The sequence below is a fragment of the Pygoscelis adeliae genome, unplaced genomic scaffold (assembly GCF_000699105.1).
Source record: "Pygoscelis adeliae isolate BGI_AS28 unplaced genomic scaffold, ASM69910v1 Scaffold4, whole genome shotgun sequence".
In the NCBI taxonomy this organism is placed as follows: Eukaryota; Metazoa; Chordata; class Aves; order Sphenisciformes; family Spheniscidae; genus Pygoscelis; species Pygoscelis adeliae.
The window spans coordinates 10,857,753-10,877,794 of NW_008824986.1; positions in this window are offsets into that span (position 1 = coordinate 10,857,753).

Sequence of the window (20,042 nt, forward strand, 5' to 3'; positions counted from 1 at the left end):
TTCACAGAGCTGCTGCCCAGCATTACCCCAGGTACCCTGTTCTCAGAGCAGTAATTCCCTTCCACCTGGACAAAGCATCACTGTGCTGCAGCTTCACCTGTCTTACTGGTACCATTCGTTTACCAGTATACTCAAAATATTGGAAGTGCTGTAAAGGGAAATAATTGTGAATTAAAGACTTACTATAATCCATTTTTCAGCTAAGTGGGGAAGCTTTGTATTTTAAAAAAAAAAAAAAGGAAAATAAACCAGCAAAAAACCCACCCAAACCACAAAAAAAAAAACCCAAAACCAACCAATCAAAAAAACCCAACCCCCAAACCAACCGAAAAAAAACCCTGGAAACTTATTTGTTCTTTACAAGCCAATCCCATATTCACAGCCCTCGCACAGGTTTCTGCTGGTGCCGTTTGGCATCCCCGGTGCAGTGCTCTCTCTTGTCTCTAGAGGGCTGCCTTAAACCACTGAAAAAGTGTCGGAGTAACCTGTTTTCAGCACTTTCCTTTTACCTCAGATCCCAATTTATGCATCATCATCAACGAGTTACCATCGCAGTATGAATTAGCTATTGTCATGAGCCAGAAGCAAACGTCCTTTGGAAGGACACTATTGCCTGGGGCTCTAATCTTTGGTTTGCCCAATGCTATACAGGTGAGCCAACAGTGCTGCGCTGAAGGTTAATATTAAATCTTTTTGACGTTGTACATTTAGGCTCAGACCAGTGCAAAAGCGCAGGTTTATTATCTGGCTGGTTTTCATTCCGCAGCCACCTAACTGAGGAGGATTAAATCAGGAACTCTGAGCAGTTTTAGCAACCTAAATGCAGCTCAGAAGCTGGTACTTAGATGTGTTTGTAATACTCAGAAATCAAGAAATGAACACTCAGAAAGAGTTAAAATAAACAACTCTACCATAAGCGTGTCCTTGTCCAAAATGATGCAACGTTATGCTGCATTGTATGTCACTGCATAATAAAACACAAACGGATTGCATAATAGTGTATATTCAATTTTCAAATGTCACATTTTAAAACTTAAAATGACATCTTTTATTTTTAATTGCTCATTTTTTGAAGAATAGATCTATTGAGCAATATAAGTTTCAAGAGTTCAGTTTTTAAAAAACTGGAGTATAGATTAAGAAGAAAACATGAAACAATGTCATCTAGTAAGGACCTTTACTCCTGAAGTAGTTTATGTTGAAAACAGCCTTGTTTTGTAAATCTGACGACAACAAAGAACTGCTCAGTTTTAAAATAAAACAAATTAAGTACTTTTTCCATTATGGGAAATGCTTAGAGGAAGCATGCCAACTTTTTAATAATTTGCAGCAAACTCCAGTCTCTGTAGCCCCCAGATTAGTACATTCACAGTTTTCACTTGTGTGAAAAACAAATCACTAATCAAACTTTGAAGATATTTGATGGGTTCTTTTGAAATCTGCCAAAGAAACCTTGCTAGAGCAAAATCCCTTCATGGTGGTTTGATTAGTCTTGAAAACCAGATTTTATGCCCCTACCATTTCTAATAATACTGTATAGCAGGCACGGGGGAGAAGGGGAGGTTAAGAGCCCTTGGTCCCCACAGCTTTGGCTTGTATGCACTCAGGCTGTGCATGCCCTCCAGCATCCAGTCCCATCCCCATTTAAACCAGGACCTCCTGCACTTCAGGAGAACAGTACTATAGGAATATATAGCTGCATTTCCACGGGTGAAGGCTTCACCTGCTGAAGCCCTCCTGTGTGATCCCGAATGGATGCCATGCCATCGACCCCTCCTGCAGCCGAGCCCACCAGCTTGGCTACCTGAGTCCCTGCAAAACCAGAGTGGGCTCACACCCACGTGGCCTGGTCAGGCCCATAGCACAAAGCCACCCTAAAAGCTTGCAAGTAAGAAAAATGCCCCCGGAAGTCTGCGGCTCACGGCTGCATTCAAACTTCATAAGAATAAAAAACTCATTCCTCTTCTTTCCCCTGCTTATTTTGACCATATAGCATTTTTGTTTCTCCTGGGTCAAGCATCATCTATTAGAGCATACTGAATCAAGGGCATTTTCTTCCCGTGAGTGCTGGGCCAGCCTGCTGTGCTCCCTGGCCCCATCTGAGCCAAGCCCCTGAGACAGGATTAGCCTGAATGTCCCCTTGTCCCTGCAGGCCAAGCTAGGAGGATGGGGGTGAATCTCACCTGCGCTCCCTCCCTGGGGGCCGGGTTTAATCTCAGAGTCGTGAGGCACAAACAGCGGTGTGGAAACCCTTTAAGGACCCTAACGTCTTTATAGAAAAGGCAATGCTTGAATAATAAGTTCATATGTGCAAGGCGAATGTGTTATACGATATAAACACAAACACATTAAATTAATTTACAACTATTCCATTTATTACATAGCATTTAACTAAGTACCATCAATGGGATAGTTTACAAGGGGTAAAGAGGTTGCATTTGCTAAGCTGCTGTGAAAATCATAGTAGAAGAATCAAATGCATTTCCTGGCTTAACCAAACATAGGATATGATTTCTCTAAGTACTGTCACCAGTGTTAAAAATATGTGATGGGATATATCAGTAGGAAACATCTTCAAAGAGGATTAAAGGTTCAGATTTTTTTTTTTTTTTGTTTGAGGCAATAATATATTGAATTCTTTTGGAGTAATTAAACTTGAAACTGATCCAGCTTTTTTTTTTTTCTTTTTGGGTACAATGCTTCTTACAGTTTATAGCTAATTGGTAGGTGAGCAAGATAAGTAGCACTGGACACCACTTGATGCTGTTACTGCTTAAGGGAGAGATGGGCAGCCTGCTGTACAGGAAGAGGCTGTTCAAACACACATAGAAGATGAGCATAATGAATTTTCACCTGAGGAGATAATGCAATGACTTAACCTCCCACAAGAAATGAGACCTTGGTGTTCCAGGAAATTTCTTATTGAGAAAGTGTTTCAGAGATGACAGCAAAGCTCCTTTGTGGCAACCTAAACATTAAAAAGCCTGTAGGTTGCTTTGCTACACGGTTGAAATTACAGAATCAGACCACTTGACTTGCATTCAGAGTTCGCTAATCCCCGTGGAGCTTTATTCCCTGTTTGTCATTAGCTGACTGCATTGACAGACTCCCCTGCTTGCCCTCCCTAACCAAAACAGCAACAAAAACTCCTTTGCATCAAAGAGAATTTTCTTTCAACTTTGATCGCATTTCTTGTGGTGCTCAAGCCCGTTGCTAAGAGAAAATACGGTCGTGAGGAATGGGCAAATCATTATTATAATTACTCTTGTTACACCCCAGTGAGAACAAGCCTCTCCTAGCACTCAGCTGAATTATACAGCAGCGAATGCTAATTGATACAGTTAGTGACAGGCCTGCTGGGTTTGGAGCTACAAGAAAGCCCAGCCACAACATCAGCACGTGGTGTAGGACCTCGTGCCACCCTGGCTGCTGCTAGCAAGGGTATTAAACATCCTCTGCCAGGTAAAGGGATGTGCATTGCACTGTCTGCCAACAGTGTAGATTTTATTGCATCAGCCCACTTATTTCAGTGAACTCGGTACCAGCCAGCAAGGAGCACAAAGGCTTTCATCTTGTGTAATGCAACCTGTGCTAAAATATCTGCTCCTGCTGGGCCACTGTTTCTCAGTATGACCCAGCTGGACAGAATTGATGGTCAAGGAAGGAGCAGGAGCAGAAAATGGCTCACATGAAGTCATGCAATGGAGAAAGTAGGACCCAAGTCTTCTGGCTGTTACTTGTTCCACTGATGCAGCCGCATTCCCTGAGTGACATTATTTATTAGTCTGGAATCTTTTATACAAACTAAAATAAATAATAAAAAGCACAAAAAAATACTAAGCAGAGATATATGATTCTTCCAACCATATAAAGAGATCAAGTAGCAACATTTACAGCAGCCAAGCAATGGACCAGGCTGCTAAAGGAGGCATGGAAAGCCAGCAGTTTGGATTGCAAACTGTAGGAAAATAACAGGCTTGGATGTTTTTCAAAATTCAGTAACAGATTGACAGAAAAAAAAAAAAAGGAAAGCAGAATCAAATTGCAAGCCTAGTTTTGGCTTCCTAAGCATGCTGAGGGAGTGAGGCTCCAGGCTTATTTGCCTGGTGCTGCTGACTGCCCACAGCTCGGAGCAGGCACAGGCAGGAGAGCAGCGGGGCAGGTTCCTGCAGGAGCCAGGCCAGGAGAGTGTAAATTAGCCCCTCACTCAGGCGGGTAACTCTGGTCCTGGAGTCTGATTATGCAGTAGAAGTCATGGAGAAATTTGTTTGAAGTTAAGGCTTTAGCATAGTAACTTGAACAAGTTCTTAAGATGGGATCATCTTTTACTTTTGAAATGTTACTTTTAGTGTAGGCTGAATTTCATATCCAAAGAAAGGACTGATAGATCAAATTCAGAGTGTTTTAGTTTATTCATCTGCATTTTTCACAGAAACTGATAGAAACCAAACTAATTACTCCAGGACCTACAGAAAATCTCTGAGCAGATTAGGATTAAAATTCCACTTATCCTGGCCTCATCCTATGCAAAACAATCTCACTTGCAGTTTCCACAGTTCACTGGTAATAGCAATAGGCCAAAGGCAATTTGTCTTCAAAGGTTTAATAGCAAGAACTTTGCAAGAAAATGCTCTAGAGTCTTGAAAGATAAATGTGAAAATTTTAAGACTGGATTATATGTGAATTTAAAATACAAACTTGATTCTCTTTGTTTATATAAGTGTAAATCAGAAGCAGCTCCCATTAATTTCTATAGATCTATATTAGCATAAACCAGAATTAATTTCTACAAATCTACATTAGCCTAAAACAGAGACAGTTGCAAGGGACTTGAGTACAGGTCTTACTGTGTCATGACCAGCTTGCACCCTATTGCAAACCATGTGACTCAGCACCATCTCTAAGTCATGCATAAATCACCATAATCCAAGGAAATACACCTCTGCTCAGTGCTAAAGGTTGAAGAGGGGTTTTAAAATATAACTGCAAGATTTGAGGTTTCGGAGGCAGTAGCTTAGTTAGCAGCAGAGGTAGGTGTATGGGATAAGCCACATCCAATCTGGGGACCAACAGCAGCTGGGAAATGGAAATTTGAGTCATTCTTCATGTCTGAACACCCTAAAACGATGTGGTACCCAAGCAGGCTCCAAGCCTTCGCATCAACATGGAAAAGCTAGAAGTAGTATGGCCAAAATTATGCTCCACTATTCAGCACTGTTATCCACCACAAGTGTTATCAAAATTCTTAGATGTGCAGATACTCTTTTATTTCTGTTCTGTATGGATTCAGTCTTTCTCATTGCATAGCATTCAGATCTGAGCTTGGTTATGCTCCGAGAAACACCTGCATGAGCTTTGGAAAGAAGGGGGGGAACTTAATCTGGTACTGCTTTCATCTGGAAAAAGAATGACAAGATATAGTACATGCTAAAATAAGAGGCCTTTTTCTTACATTCCCAAGTATATAAGGAAAACTACGGTGTATACTCTATCATCTGCTGGAGACATTATGAAAAATATAAACACATCAGCTTCTGAGACTGTAATGCAAGAGCTATAATAAATACATAAAGTGGTGTTGGGAATATCTGCACTCGTTTGAAAATATGCTTCTGCATTTCCAAAGAGCCTCTGTATTTCATAAAGGTGCTTGTTCTGAAATAGTGGCGCTAAATAAAAGCTTTTTAATTTTCCAGACAGTACAAATAGAATGATTTATCTTTCAGGTGGAAGAAAGAAGGGAAAGGGAAGAAAGAAAAAGGATCTTTTTCACCTCCTATGTTTAAAAGGTATCACATCAAACTCGAGATGACATGATGTTTACATGGATCACTGCTTAGTCATTCGAGATTCAGCATGGCTGAAAGATGTCAAGTGTAGGGCAAACACCTGCATATGTCAAGACAGTAGGAGTTACACATTGCATTTAAGACCAGTAAAGTGCAGAATGAAAGGGTGAAACTGAAATGAATGTGATGAATATGATGGATCTGCAACATAACAAGGAAAAGGGAGTATTCATTAATGTGGAATTAGAGCTTGTTCTGGCCTCAAATATTCAGGAACGGCAGAGAAATTTTGCAGACAGCATCCACGAAGCGGTGTTTGCAATTCTGAAAGTGACTTTGAAAAAGGATGTGCACCTGATAAGACAGCCCTGGCTGTATTTCACGTTCCATGCTGCTGGCTCCCCGCACCGCCACTGATGGGTCTCATGTGCATTAGTGCGTAATGAAGTTAGCAGAAGTCTCTCTGCCAGTACCTATGATCCTCGGTTCGGGCTTTGTCGGGTCCAACACTGGGGAAATGGCAGGGAGGAGGAGAAGCAGCATCCTCCCCCGTGGAACAAAAAAAAAAAGTAAGTTGATGTGTAGGCTGGGCTTTTTTTGAAGGTGCAGTGAAACTTCAGTGCTTTGCTTCGTCAGGGCTCCCAGACCTTTCAGAAATGCTGCTTGTGGGCTTCCTTTCATGTCAGGGAGGCCACTGCAATGATGCAACTGAGGAAATTACAGCTAAGCAGAGCGTAGCAGACAGGATGGGTTTTATTCGTTTCTCTCTTCCTGCTATCAGTCATAGCCTGAGACATTAAACTCTATCCCAGGCTAAAAAAGCCTTCTCTTTGCTTTTAAAGATAAGGGATGACAGCTTTGTAAAACTGGAAGGCTTGGCGATCCTTTAAAACATAGTTTACAGAAATGCTTCTTTGGCTTTACAGCACTTCTGAAGTCAATCAAAGAACAGGGCAGGGAAGACTGAAAGTCTGCATCCAGCTATTTTCCTGAAGTTACAGCTATTGATTACAATTGCATTGACTGCCAGACCATTTAATCTAATGAAATTGTTCTTGAATGACACTACTGCAATTGAGATGAAAGTGTAGCCAATGAAATTGTTCTTGAATGACACTACTGCAACTGAGATGAAAGTGTAGCCAACTTGGAAGGAAAGTTTAAAAGTGTTGGAAGAGACAATAGTTAGATTTCATGGTACAGATGTGTTTGTAAGCACAAAATCTGCACTGATTGTATTGTGTTTAGCTGTATTCCTGTAGAAATTCTGTTATTTCACCAGGAGTAATGCAGAAGGAGAATAGTTAGTAGTTTTCCTACTATTTCTATGAGTGTTCTCCCATACAATAAATTTATAAAGCTGTCAGGTCCTAATGCTGAGTCAATAACAAATTATTGATTAGGAGACAAATATAGCTCTCAAAGGCTCTTAGATAACTCTGTTACTTGTGGCTTATTATGAAGACGGAGAGTTAATTATTTATACTATGCATGGGGTTCACTAAATGAGACCTGCAATTTGCAAGATGAGATGGAATCATAAATTAATGGTTTGTAAAAATTGTTCTTTACTCAAAGCCAAAAGAAAAGGTATTTGTGGGATGGAGCAGTGCTAGACATCACTGAAACCCCATACGTCAAACTGCTTCTGGAGAGCCTCCCATCACGCAGAGCTACTGACACAAAGGGGCTGCACTTTATTCTGGTTTTCCTCATGCCCTTGCCCCACCCTAAATATAACAGCATGTATAGTTTTTGTCTCATTTCCAAACAAAAATTATGAGAGTTTTAGTTTACCTGCTGAAAGACCACTGTGCATGTAAAGACACCAGTTTGTAGTGTCTGAACCTGACACTAAATGCAGAACCATTATATTAGTTTTGTGGTTTTATTTTTAAATTAACATTGTCATTTCTTAACTCATTTTTATCTGTCATTATAGCCAAAAAAGACAGAGAGCACTTGGTTCCACAAACTATTTTAAGTCACCTTTTCAAATTAGAAAATTTTGATTAATTGTTTCAGCTAGCAAAGGTCTTTAGAGCTAGCTTTAGAGAAGGAACCTTTCAAGACAGGACAAAGGTGCAAGAGATAACGTGATTGCCCTCAGACAGCCCTTCATTGATTTTAAATTATGTTGTAATATTTCACTGCATTTATTAGTAAAGGATGTCTTTAGAAGAGGATGAAGGCAGTTCTGCTACTGCAGCCAGTGGTCTATTGCCCACACCGTGCTCGCTCTGAGCCCTGGGAAACACCTGCAAACTCCATTCCTCCATCTGTAGCAGCTTTGACTTCTAATTATTCCTCAGTTACTTCTCAAACTCATTTTGTCTTCTTCCCTATTTAAACCCTGAAATTCTGTCCCAGGCATCTCTTGTAACTGCAGCAACCACAAGTCTTCCTTCAAAGCTCTTGGGTTACCTATTGCCTCTGTCGCTCAGATCTTCAACCACTTCACACTTTTGTTGCAGCACTTAACTGTAAGTGTTAATTGACGGACTACAACTGATGTAAGCGTTCAGCCTCATGGCTTGTGACAGCAAGAGTTTTGCTGTTGTGCCAGACAAAGGAATTAAGGTAACTGCTGGCTCCTATCACCTTACATGCAAATAGTGCCCGAGCTCTGGGAGATGTATGGGTAAATTATTAATGGGGAGGGGGCCTGTTAGGGCACCTGCCTGGCTTGAGTGGGTCTTGGCATCTGAGCTCAGGTAGGAGACACTGGGAAGTAATTCAGGAATGAACAAATCTTTTAATAAATTACAGATGAAAATCTATTTGGTCAATGAAAGGTTAAATAACAGTGATAAGTGAGTCACTCCATCTCCCTTCCTTCCCCAGTCCCCGTACTGCAAGTTTAATAAGCCAAAATCAAAACCATCTAGGCCTGGAGCTTTCTAAGATTTAAGACTTTAAAATGTGAAGCACCTCATTATATCTGCCTATTTTCAATAAAAAGGGAAGATAACTGGTGTCACGTCAATGTCTTATCAGTGATATTTGTTTGACTTCTATTTCAAAAGTGCACTGCTTGCTTTTTCTGCTGCTGGAATCAAACAGTTCTGAACTGTACAGTATAAGAAGACGTATCGGTTTTCACTTAAGAACTTTAAAAAGGAGACCAGTCTGTGTTTCTCTCTGTAGAAATAAAGAACTATTGTACAGTAGAGCGTATAACACTTGCAACATGGCCAATTGACTTCCTTCCTATTAATCAACTACTCTGTTTACCTTCTTATACAAACCATTTCAAAACCATTAAAACTAAGAGGATTAGCATCATATTTCTGGCAAAATGCACCTTAATTTCAGCAAATGCTACTTTCATTCTCTGAGAAGATTTAAAAAACCTTGAAAGAAATGGATTCTTTATTGTGGCAAATTCACTGAAACAGGTATAAATTATATCTCCCATTTAAAAGAGGAGGGTGAGGGGGAGAAAAAAAGGGGTAGAAGAATACAATTCTCTCAATCCAGTGAGAGAGGACTGCAAAAGAATTAAATTACCAAGAAGGAAAAAATTTCAAAGCAATCCTGAAATGTGAGTTAAATCCTAACAATTTAAATTAATTGTTCTGTCCTGGCCATGTACAAGTAGTTCCTACTTTTGTAGCCTTTATTTCAGAAACAGTTGGGAATGGTTCACTTGGTCTGCAAATAATACCGCAAGCCAAAAGTTCAAGGCCCAAAACTCCCTGTTTCATATGCTCTGGGAATTTGTCTGGCTCAGACAAGTAGATGTCCTCATGTCATTTATTCTAACTTAATTTTATTCAGCTTCCAGTCTTGATCGTAAAAGTTTTGCATAGAATTAAATGGGCGAAAAAAAATGGTTCCCAGTAAATTCATACCTGCTTTAAGCATAAATACCATGTAGCATCAGTTTAAATGTTTGGTTTATGCCACTGCAGCCATGCATCGTGCTTTGGCAAGTTGAGTTTTAAGAGACGTACCAACTACTCACATATATAAGAAACAAAATGTATCATAAAAGCACACTAAGTGGATATAACAGAGACCTAACACCTAAAGGACGCATACCCCAACACAAAGGCACAACAAAATTATATATAAAAGAATATAACAGAAAAATTTGCTTCTCAGTGATGTTAAGATAAATTCTCCAAGAAGGGAGATAAAAAGAAGAGAATTTAAACATTTCCAAGAACTCATCATCTCATTTCAAAGGCATATGAGCATCCCATGGAATGAGAATACATGATGAAGTCTTAATCCAGACAACCAATAAATCATATTAAGCACCAATAATTCTACACATGATAATTAATTTTGCCAAGGATGCTGCAGAGCCCTCCACACAGGGCTGGCAGATAGGGTGTAGGACAAGTAGGAGCCCCACTCCCTGCAGAAACATCATCAAGAAACACTTTGGGATGTCCCAGAATGGCAAAAATTACACACAAGGGTGGATTCGGGGGTCTAAATCGTGTGCAAAGGTACCAGAGATTAGTCATATTAGATTACTTTTCTGTTCCTTCCCTAATAATTTCCAGCAGCAAATTTGCTATTTGGTCACTCAATGAGTGTGTCCAGAGAAACAACTACAATCCCTCTTGTGAGTAAAAAATGTTAATTTAGAGACTTACATATCCCTATATTTTCAATACTGTTACTAAATGCCATCTACATTTTTGTCAATTGCTCATAATAATGAAAAATAGCTTTTCTCCCCCATTTTCATTACATAAACAGGTCAGAGAGTAAGAGAAACTATTCTGTCTTCTTCCTGCCGTCCCTTAAAATTAGAGATTGGCAGGGTGAAGGGAAGAATTCACAGAAAATATCTTTTTTATTAATGAAAAACATTAAAAGTAATTATAAAAGCAACACATTGTCAGGGGGGAAATGTGTTTAAAACAAAATTTTCAAACAAATGTTTTCATTTTAACCATTTTTTTCAGCTAAATCTGTTTAAATCATGCTCAGAAATAAGACAACAGTGGCTCCAAAGGGAAGTTGCAGCTTTATGATAGAAAATGCCAGCTAAAAATACCACTGAAGTTCAAAGCCTGCCCTATTGGCTAACTTTCCGGTTATCCATCCAGTGTAGCCCAGGTAGCTAATATATGGGTATTGCTCTGTGATTGCTGGTTTGGGATCAGCCTTTTTAAGGTGCATAATTTTTCAGACAGACCTTGAAGATTAGTCTCTGGGGTCTGATGATGATGGCCCCTTCTGTCTGACAAGATAAATGATCCTTTATAACTCTTGTCATATCATATAGCTGGCATCAGGAAATTAAGATAAAACTTTTTTGCTGGCATTGCATTGTTATAGGTCTGAATGACTAAACTCCTTGTTGCTGGAAAAAGACTAGCTACGCCGGGGCTTTTTTGTTGAACAAAGGACACAACCTCACCAAATGATAGCTTGGAAGAACTATCCTGTTGCTCCTGTAGCTTGGGGCAACAGGCATTAAAAATGAGCTTCTTATCTCCTGTAGCTAAAAAAATTAATCTCCTGGGCTTGTTGATCAAAAAGGAAAATTATATTTAAACACAGAGCCTTAATTCCAATTTAGTCTGAACAGTTTGGTCACAGTGAAGAATCCTATGCTGGAACTTCTTCACAAAAAAAAGTCTTAAAAAAATAAAATGTCTACCTCTGTTAGAGAAAAAGCTTCTGACGACAAATAGTTTTGGTTATTATCAGCAAGCTTCCTGATCAGTGGTGCACAAAACACTTACACAGAGAGTATGGAAATAACATTTTCACACAGAGTAGGCTTCTTCTCACCACCAGGTTGTAACAAACAGTTCTTGAATATTGTCTTTCCATTGCAATGATAGTTATAAAAATTCTAGAAATACAATTGAGAAAAATAATTATGCATTTAGGAGGATGCTAGCAAAAAACCCAAAACACTGCAACAGTCTAAACAGTGGTCCATGCCCTACTCCACTGCTCCAGTCCATCCTGTAGGACTCCTCTGGTATAAAAATACTGAGGATTTTACAAGCACCATCTTTTCCAAGCGTTATCTTTTCCAAGTCCTAAATTTCTTTCTACACCTTTTGGAAATGCAAGCTTAGAGCTATAGCTTCTCCTTTTTGCACAACCACAAAGAAAAAAATGGGAATTTCAGCATCATCTGTCACATAGGTCCTTTCATAAATGTAACTCTATGTTTCTTCTGCAACAAAAGATAAGCTCCAGTAACCCAGCACTGGGCTGCATCTGATGGCCATTACACAGATAATGATGCCAAAACTGGAGGCTTAACCTTGATAAGATGGACCTGTCCTAGCTGCTGTGAGAACCCGGTGTGAGCAGCCTTTCTCAGCAGTCTGAGCCATGACAGCAGGGAGCTAGCTGCCTTTAGAGTCCACTCTGCATTTTGCATTGCAAAGTGTTTACAGTGCAGCTGCAAGCTGGATATGAAGAAGTGGATAAAGAAGCCCAGCTTAAACCCTTGTTTTTGTCAGAAGAGTTAAAGGCCATTAAGCTCAGTCTTTTAAGCTGGCTAAGAGAAAGCCACAATAGATTCAGCAAGATATACTGTATATTAAAAGGTTCCTGATTTTTTCAAAATGATAACCTGCTGAAGGAAATGATGTCCTCTGCCACAGTACCTGGTTGTCTAATTGCAAACCATGCAACCTTATCCCCCCAGAGATTTACAGATAAAAAAAAAACACTGTCATCACCTCCACCCTCCCTGGCTCCACTCTCTCTGTACAGCAGGTAAGACAAGAAACAGGGACTGGAAGATTTAAATAGATAGAGTACATTTGAGAAACTGGACAATTACGAACACCAGCACGGACACGCGTGCAGCATGAATGTAACAAGTTAACAACAGGAGGCTTTTCAACTGAATACCAGTAAAATAAATAACAAATGTGACTTTGGAGGAACATGGTAGCCCTGACTACTTCAATTCAGGCAACCAATGAGAGTACCCATCTGAATAAGGTTTAAAAAGTTATTTGTTAAAAAATAATAATAATGAGCAAGGTGCAAAATTCGATGTTTCCCTGGCAATCTGGATGGCAATGCTTAACAGTGCGAGGACGAGGACCGAGATAACCTTCAGTGAGGGCTCTTCTGTTTATACATCTCTTCTAAGACTGTAAGAGGTTATTCTGACCCCTAAAAAGGCTGAGTCAAAGCCTCTCCTAGTGCTGATGCTTCTCTCTATAAGGCAGACGTAGGGAGTTTAACAAAGCTGTGCAGCTTTCCTGTAGGGAATGCAAACCTCAGAAATGGGTCCAAAAATGATGTCTACAGCTGTACTGTTACTGTTGCTCTTGCTAGCGATGACCACCACAGATCACAGTTCTTGTAATGCAGTCTTGCTATAGCTAGGACTGGATAAAAGGGGGCAGCTATTTTTGTGCTGTCTGCAGGCGAAAGGACTGAGGTATCTAGCTGATCATCTGCATGAGTCTTTTGAGATCTTTTAGCATTTCTTAGTCCTCTCTCTTCAGTTGTGACAACACTCAAACCCTCATGGTCTTTTCCAGTTTGACTTTGCTGTTGTTTAAGCTTTCTTGCTCAATAGCGTTTGTGGCGAGCCGTGTCAGCAGACTGACGGTCATACGACATTTCCTTAGCTAGGCTTGAGCCTAGGTAAAACCAGACTGGTTTCAAGCTGTGTTGCAGCCATAGGCAATCAAAACCTGCAAACCTTAGGGGGAAAACCTCAGATCTTTTCTAAATAGTGCAGACTGCAAGTTTGCGTTAGGACAGAGTCCCCCTTCCGATTTCTTCTTTCTTATTTGCCTCCTGCCCTCTGGGACTCCTGTCTTGGACAGGGGAGAGAAAGATAATGGTGTTTGAGATAACCCACTTTCACGTATTATCTTGGATTTCTCCCCCATGTGTATCTGAGAAGCATTACCTGGGCGGTGCAATCACAAAATGATGCAATGCTGCTCATTATCTTTCCTGCACCTCGGTCACTAATGGAGGAAATCCCGATGTACACATTCAAAGCAAATCACTGCTGATTATCTCACTCCACAGGATCCACGCTACCAGGCAGCAGTCTGTGAAGATGTACAACATACATCCACAGAGAACTTCTTGTCTGTCTGTGTTATGAATGTGACTATATCCATACGACTTGTTCCTGTGCTTGGCACTGTTATTGAACACGTCATTTTGTTTTGTTACTGCCTTGCAGAGCTAGGGTGACTTTGTGTAAATATTTTCCCTGAGGTTTTCCAGTTTTGAAAGGCAGAGGTGGAAAGTGGAGATGAATTCAGAAGGTGCTCAGAGGCAGCATTCTGAAGTTACCTGCTGGAAGCACCCTCGCTGTAAAACAGGACAGCCTGTGGGTTTATGTTAATTCCTGTGATGAGTTTCAGTCCAAGATTGTTCTTTCACTCCATCGGTCTAGAAATCGGGATCTGTTCCCTGCACCTCCATCACTCCCCTTGGGTAGGAGATTTCTCTTCACAATCTAATATTTGGAGAGATGCACCACTGCTTGAGTACTTTTAATGCCTGCATCTGCTGCACCTCTTTGCTCTGTGTGGGAGGGGAACGGCTTTACTCTGAAGCTCGCCTTTGCTGCAGTGGGTGGCTGATGTCCTCAGCTGCTCCAAAGACCGGCTCATAATTACACCCAGCTCTAACAGCCTTAGGGTGGCCGGCTGGGATTGCTGAGCACACAGCTCTCTGCCTCCCGTCCCTCTCGGCCCTGGATATGTTCCCTTGGCTGCACCATCGGGGCAGTTTTACATTCATTCCCTGCTACCGGAGGAAGGATGAAGGAGATGTAATAAGGGGTGAAGATCTAGCTGTCTGATGCAGGAGTGTATTAATTGAACAAATTTTTATGGCTGTGGAAGTCTAAATTACTTTTCTGCCTCTAGGCTTTCTGCACAGGATTGTATATTCAGGTGAATGAAATATACGAGTTAGGCTGGGTGAACATTTAGCAAAACTAAAATCTTTAGCTAAATTTGCCACCCCTGACCTCTACACACATTTATTTGGTCTCACTTTAGAAAACCATCATTTTGCTGGGCCTAGCATCAGGTTAGGATGAGAGAGGGCAGAGAAAACTGCATGAGGGAAAAATGCCAAATTTCCTTTTTGCTGCCTCTTCCTCTCCTCCCACCATCCTGGAAAAAACTTTTTTTAGGGTGATGGACAAGGTGACCAGGGACTTGGCAGGGCTAGGTAAATACACTTTCCTAAGCATCAGCTATGCAGACATGAAGAGCTAAACCCTTCCTCCAAATGCAGACCACGAGGAAGATATTTACAGACACAGGCAGTGGGAAGGTGGCTAACAGGGTCATGTGTGACCTCACACAAGTCACTTCATCCCTTTTTCTATCTCTTCTCAGTTGTTTTACATAAAAAGTAGTTTGGGACAGGAGTTCTCTGTAGCCCTATGACTGTAAAAAATAAGGCCCTGACCCTAGACATGCAAATACCTGACACACAGCTTACGAACATTTCTTCTTTAGATTTGCATGGGGAAAACATCCATCTAATTCCTAAAGCTTTAGCACCTCATTTCAGCTTTCTCCGTATCACAAAGAAATCGGACTCTCAGCAACCTGTAGGTACTACCCTGCCAGAAGAAAAGAGACATCTGATCTGACCCATTTGCTGGCGAAAGAAGCAAGACTAAATATAGACAATTTCTCTGTGTGTTGCCCAAGAAGGCTACAAACCCTGACTTCCCAGCCAAAAGGCTAGGGGGGTAAGCTATTAACATTTTCAAATGTACACCTTCCTCGTTATCTTACAGCCAGGCTCGCACAGGCTATTTAGTATCATTCGAGAGTTCACTGAGATGAAAATAATGACAAAAAATACTGTGACAAGATAAAGTACAGTGCTATAAAAATTCTCTACAGTGCTATAAAAATTAGATTCTTAGCAGAAAAGAGAATGAAGAGGTAATTTAGTAAAAGTGATGGATGAACCTCTGAAGGTTCAGAATTTTAGTTCAGTGCAGTCGCTTATTCAAACCTGGGAAATTCAGGGGAACAGTCACCCACCATGATAACCAGTCCTCTCCGTTTCTCACCCACCTTAAAGCTGGGAATGAGAAGAACACAAGAAACAAAAGGCAATTACAGTCTTTAATCTAGCTAGATTCCTGGTGGTAGTTAAATCAACTCTTATTTGACCTAAGCTGGTTCTCACATTTCCTGCAGGCAGAGTGCATACATTTCTATCAGGAAAAATGGAGACACTTGCTGCAATGTGTTGCAGGACTTGCACAGGGTCTGAGATTGCCGGAGTATCACCTTTTGCATGTGTCTCATTTTATACACGTAGCTTATATGATAAAAATCCCCTTTTGACTGGTTAGCAGGTTAGTAGTAAAAAAGGGGGAGTACTTTGGTAGTGGTATGATTGTCTGGCATTGATAAATAGAAGTATTGGTTTGCATTTCACTGGTGCTGTTGATCCCCGGATGTCCAAGTGCTTTACAAAGAACTAAATATCTTTATTGCCATTTTTATAACTGGATAAAAGTGAGTCCTAGTGAAATGAAATAATGAACCATGGTCACAATGGGACTGGATGTTACAAACAGGAATAAAACTCAGATCTACCAAACCCAGGATTTCATTTTCATAAGGGAGGCTTTACCTATTTTATTGAATGATAGACAATGTTTTCAACGTGTGGCCGTATTCTCCCCAGGCATTTTGCATGAGCAGAAGAGTATGAAGTATAGACTTTAGAGTTGCATGAGCACTAGCATCAGTTGGCTGAACCACTCGTGCTAAAAGTTACACAACTGCTGTAAAATAAAACTACTTCAGTACTTCACTGAGCTTTAGCCCAACTAAGGACCTTTGCCTCTAAGCAACTAAAATCTGAAACCTATCTCCACAAGGCCAAATTTTCACTGATAACATTGCTTAGAATTTCTTATTATCTAAAAAATATATATATATATATATATCAGTCTGGTAATGTAGAAGCCTAAGTGTTGACTTGGGTATTTATTGTACACACCTGGCCACTGAGAGGCTTTACAGCTTCACAGTGAATGTAAAAGGTAAGGTGTGAACTGTTTAGATTGTTGCATGTGACAGATTGTAAAGCGTGTAGAGCAGAACCCGAAACCACAGCACTCTTTACGTAGGATGGTTGCAGTTGGCTGTGAGCACCCAGCAACATCCATGAAAAGCTTTTTTTTTCTTTAAAAAAACACTTTGTGCTCTGCCCAGCTGGCTGTACATGCAAAATAACCTTTCTATTTCTCACAGTAAGCAAACAGTGTCAGTAAACGACAACTGAAATGAGTTTTATTTGTTACAGTGTTTAAAACATGACCCTTGATAATTTTTCTTAACTGTCGTTGATTTTACCTCGATTAAGCTTAAAGAAATATTACATACATTTAATCAAGTATGTTTAATATGTTTCATTAATTAAGATGGAAAGAAATAAGGCAGCTCCTGGACAAGACTTTCTTTGGACGAGTGACACGAAAGTATGCATTAAAAATTATTATTCATTCAAGCCTCGAGTCTTACCTGGCTGGCAGAAATGAAAGGCAGCTGCCTTGAACATAGGAGGAATGTAAAAGAACAAGCATAAGCTGACACAGAGCATGTCGCCACAGCTATGCCCAGCTGTGTGAGAGCGGCTGGACTGGGTCAGAGCAGAGGTGCCGGTGGCCCAGGGCTCCCCCACCAGCTGAAGAGGATGCACAGAGCACACACACATCATGCTCCCTCTGACGCTATCTGAATTTTTTCCACCTGGGGATGTCTTGAGCCAAGTATGGTTGTTCTCTGGACGTGCAAGTGAGGGGCAGATTATTGTTTGTTCATAGAAGATTAGGCAAGAACAGGCGGCGTCGGTGGCCTTCCCTCTCTCAAGCCTGGGGTCTGGCTGAGTAAAGGCTTTATTCTAGCAAGCTGTCCTCCTCCAAAGGGCAGGCGTGCTCCTCACGCCCTCCCCACCTCCTCGCTGCCCCCTTGGGAGAATGTTTTTTCCTTTTGTCATTTTCCCCTCACACTTTTCTGATTGGACACGTTATTTATGGACTGTGATATACGTATTTCTGAATTGATTTTGTGTTCAGCTATTGTAAAGCATTTTTGTGGACCAGTACCTCAGGGTGATATATATTTTTTTTCTTTACTTATGTTCTGACTTACCTTTTTCTCCCTGAGTTTCCTACCTTTTGCCTCTTGTTTTCCTATTTCTTCCATAGTGGACTAGAATATGCAGCTAACCTCCTCAGGAAATAAAATCTCATTAGAAAATGATAAGCTAAAGTGCATTCATTTTAATGAGACAGTTATATTAATTTGCTTATGGCCAGTAATAGAGAATGAGAAAAACTTTCCATTTTATGTTTCTCCTCTCTTTTTTTCCTCCCTTTGGTCCCACTGCCGTGTCATTTCTTTCCAAAGCCCTCCACTAAGAGGTCACAGCATTTCTGCCTGGACATGCTGGTGGCAGCCAGCAGGAGCCCAAGAAGGTGGAGAGAGACAGCTCTCCATCTGCACTTCCACTCTTCTCACCAAGAAAAGCCTTCTGTGAGAAATAGATGTGGGTGAGTAGGTTGGCGATATAAAGTCACACAGGTTGCAGGACTTGTTTGGAAACTGAATCCTGGAGGAGGGCAGGAGATAACGGTGGATTTGGGCAGAAGGACAGACCTATGAGAGAGGATGAATGGGGTAATGGGAAACTGTCCACCACTGGATGCATGTTTGAAGCAAACAGTAAGGTCACCAGTGTCATTGCCCAGTATAAATAAATGTTTCTTCAGGCTGTGTGATATTATTGACAGACTGAAATGAACAGAGTGTGGAAGAGCTGGACTTAGAAAATATAATCCCATCATGTCAATAATTAAACTAGAAAGATCATCAAGGGATGACTATGAACTGATAATGATCTTTTGGGCTTGGTGGCCTTCCAAAGCGTGATTCGGTCACTGACTCTCCTGTTAGTAGAATCAGTTCCTTCCACAAGTAAGGCAGGTGACATCAGTTTAAGGACCTATAATGTAAAAATTGGATGGCAAAACATGTTAGAGAGTTTGTCTTGATCCATTCCTTGTGGTCAGAACTGTGGCTGCCATTGACTTGTTACTCAAAAGTTGGAAAATCATTTATTAAGAAGGTTTATAGGTAAACACATAGGGATTTTAGCTGTTGTTGGAGTCAGGAAAAAAGGGTATATTTCAGGAAACTGACAACCTGCTTTAAGAAACAGGAGCACAGAAGCAACAGGAGGAGAGGTTGTTCCTACAGTACTGTTTCAGCACCAGCATTAGTTCTTCCTCGCACCTTGCATTTCTCATTCTAAAGATCATTAAAGGCATTCAAACTGTACACTTTGCTCTAGCCAAGAGGTAAAATTTCAGACATTTGTTGTTAATGCCTTTAATTAGTAAGGAGTGGCAATCTTAAGTGGCTCATTCAGCAGCCAGGATGGAGATGGTCCCTGCTTCATCGCAAGGACTTCTTGGAGGTGCCGGCTGCTCCACGACCCATCGGCAAGCACAAACTAGGATGTGGAAAGCAAAAAAAGAAAGGTGTAGACAGTCTTGTAGATGGATCAAACATTTGAGAAACAGAATATATATACATATTGATGCTCTCCTGAGAGGATCACACACTAACGTGGTTATATTTCTCTGATATTTGATCTGCCTGACTTGGAGCTAGCTGGGGTGACTCTCCACAACCCTGCATGGAGTTATGCAGACAAATATATAAATGTCTAATTTCTAGCTCATTTGTCCTTTGGGTGTCTCAAGTCTCTTTTGGATCCTAAATTACAAACAGGCCCGACATGTCCGTGTCACATCTAGGAGCCGAAGTCTGGGTCTGGGCTGACTGCTGTAATCCTTCTCTTCAGTGAGAAGTCCTGTAACCTCATCCATGCAGATGATGGAGCTGATGCTGTAAAGTCTCTCTGTTCTCGGCCAGTTGAAGATGAAGATTAGCAGTTAATCTGGACAGATAATGTGGATTTTATTACTCTTGTGGCTGCATGTTGCTATTACTGAATGGGCAGTTCTGTACAATACTTGGAGATATATATCAACTGCAGTGATAGTTCACGTTTGGGCTAGGTGCACAGTAAGCGCTGTGAACAGAGGCCATGCTTTTTATCCCAGGATTTTTATCATTTTACCAGGTCCTATTTATTTTCAAGCATCTGTTCAACCTTTCATGCAAGATGAAAACAATAGCTTCAGCTGCATTCTACCTGAGCACTGGAGGAGTTCAAGCTGATATTCACATCAAAGCACTCTGCATATTTATCATTCCTGAT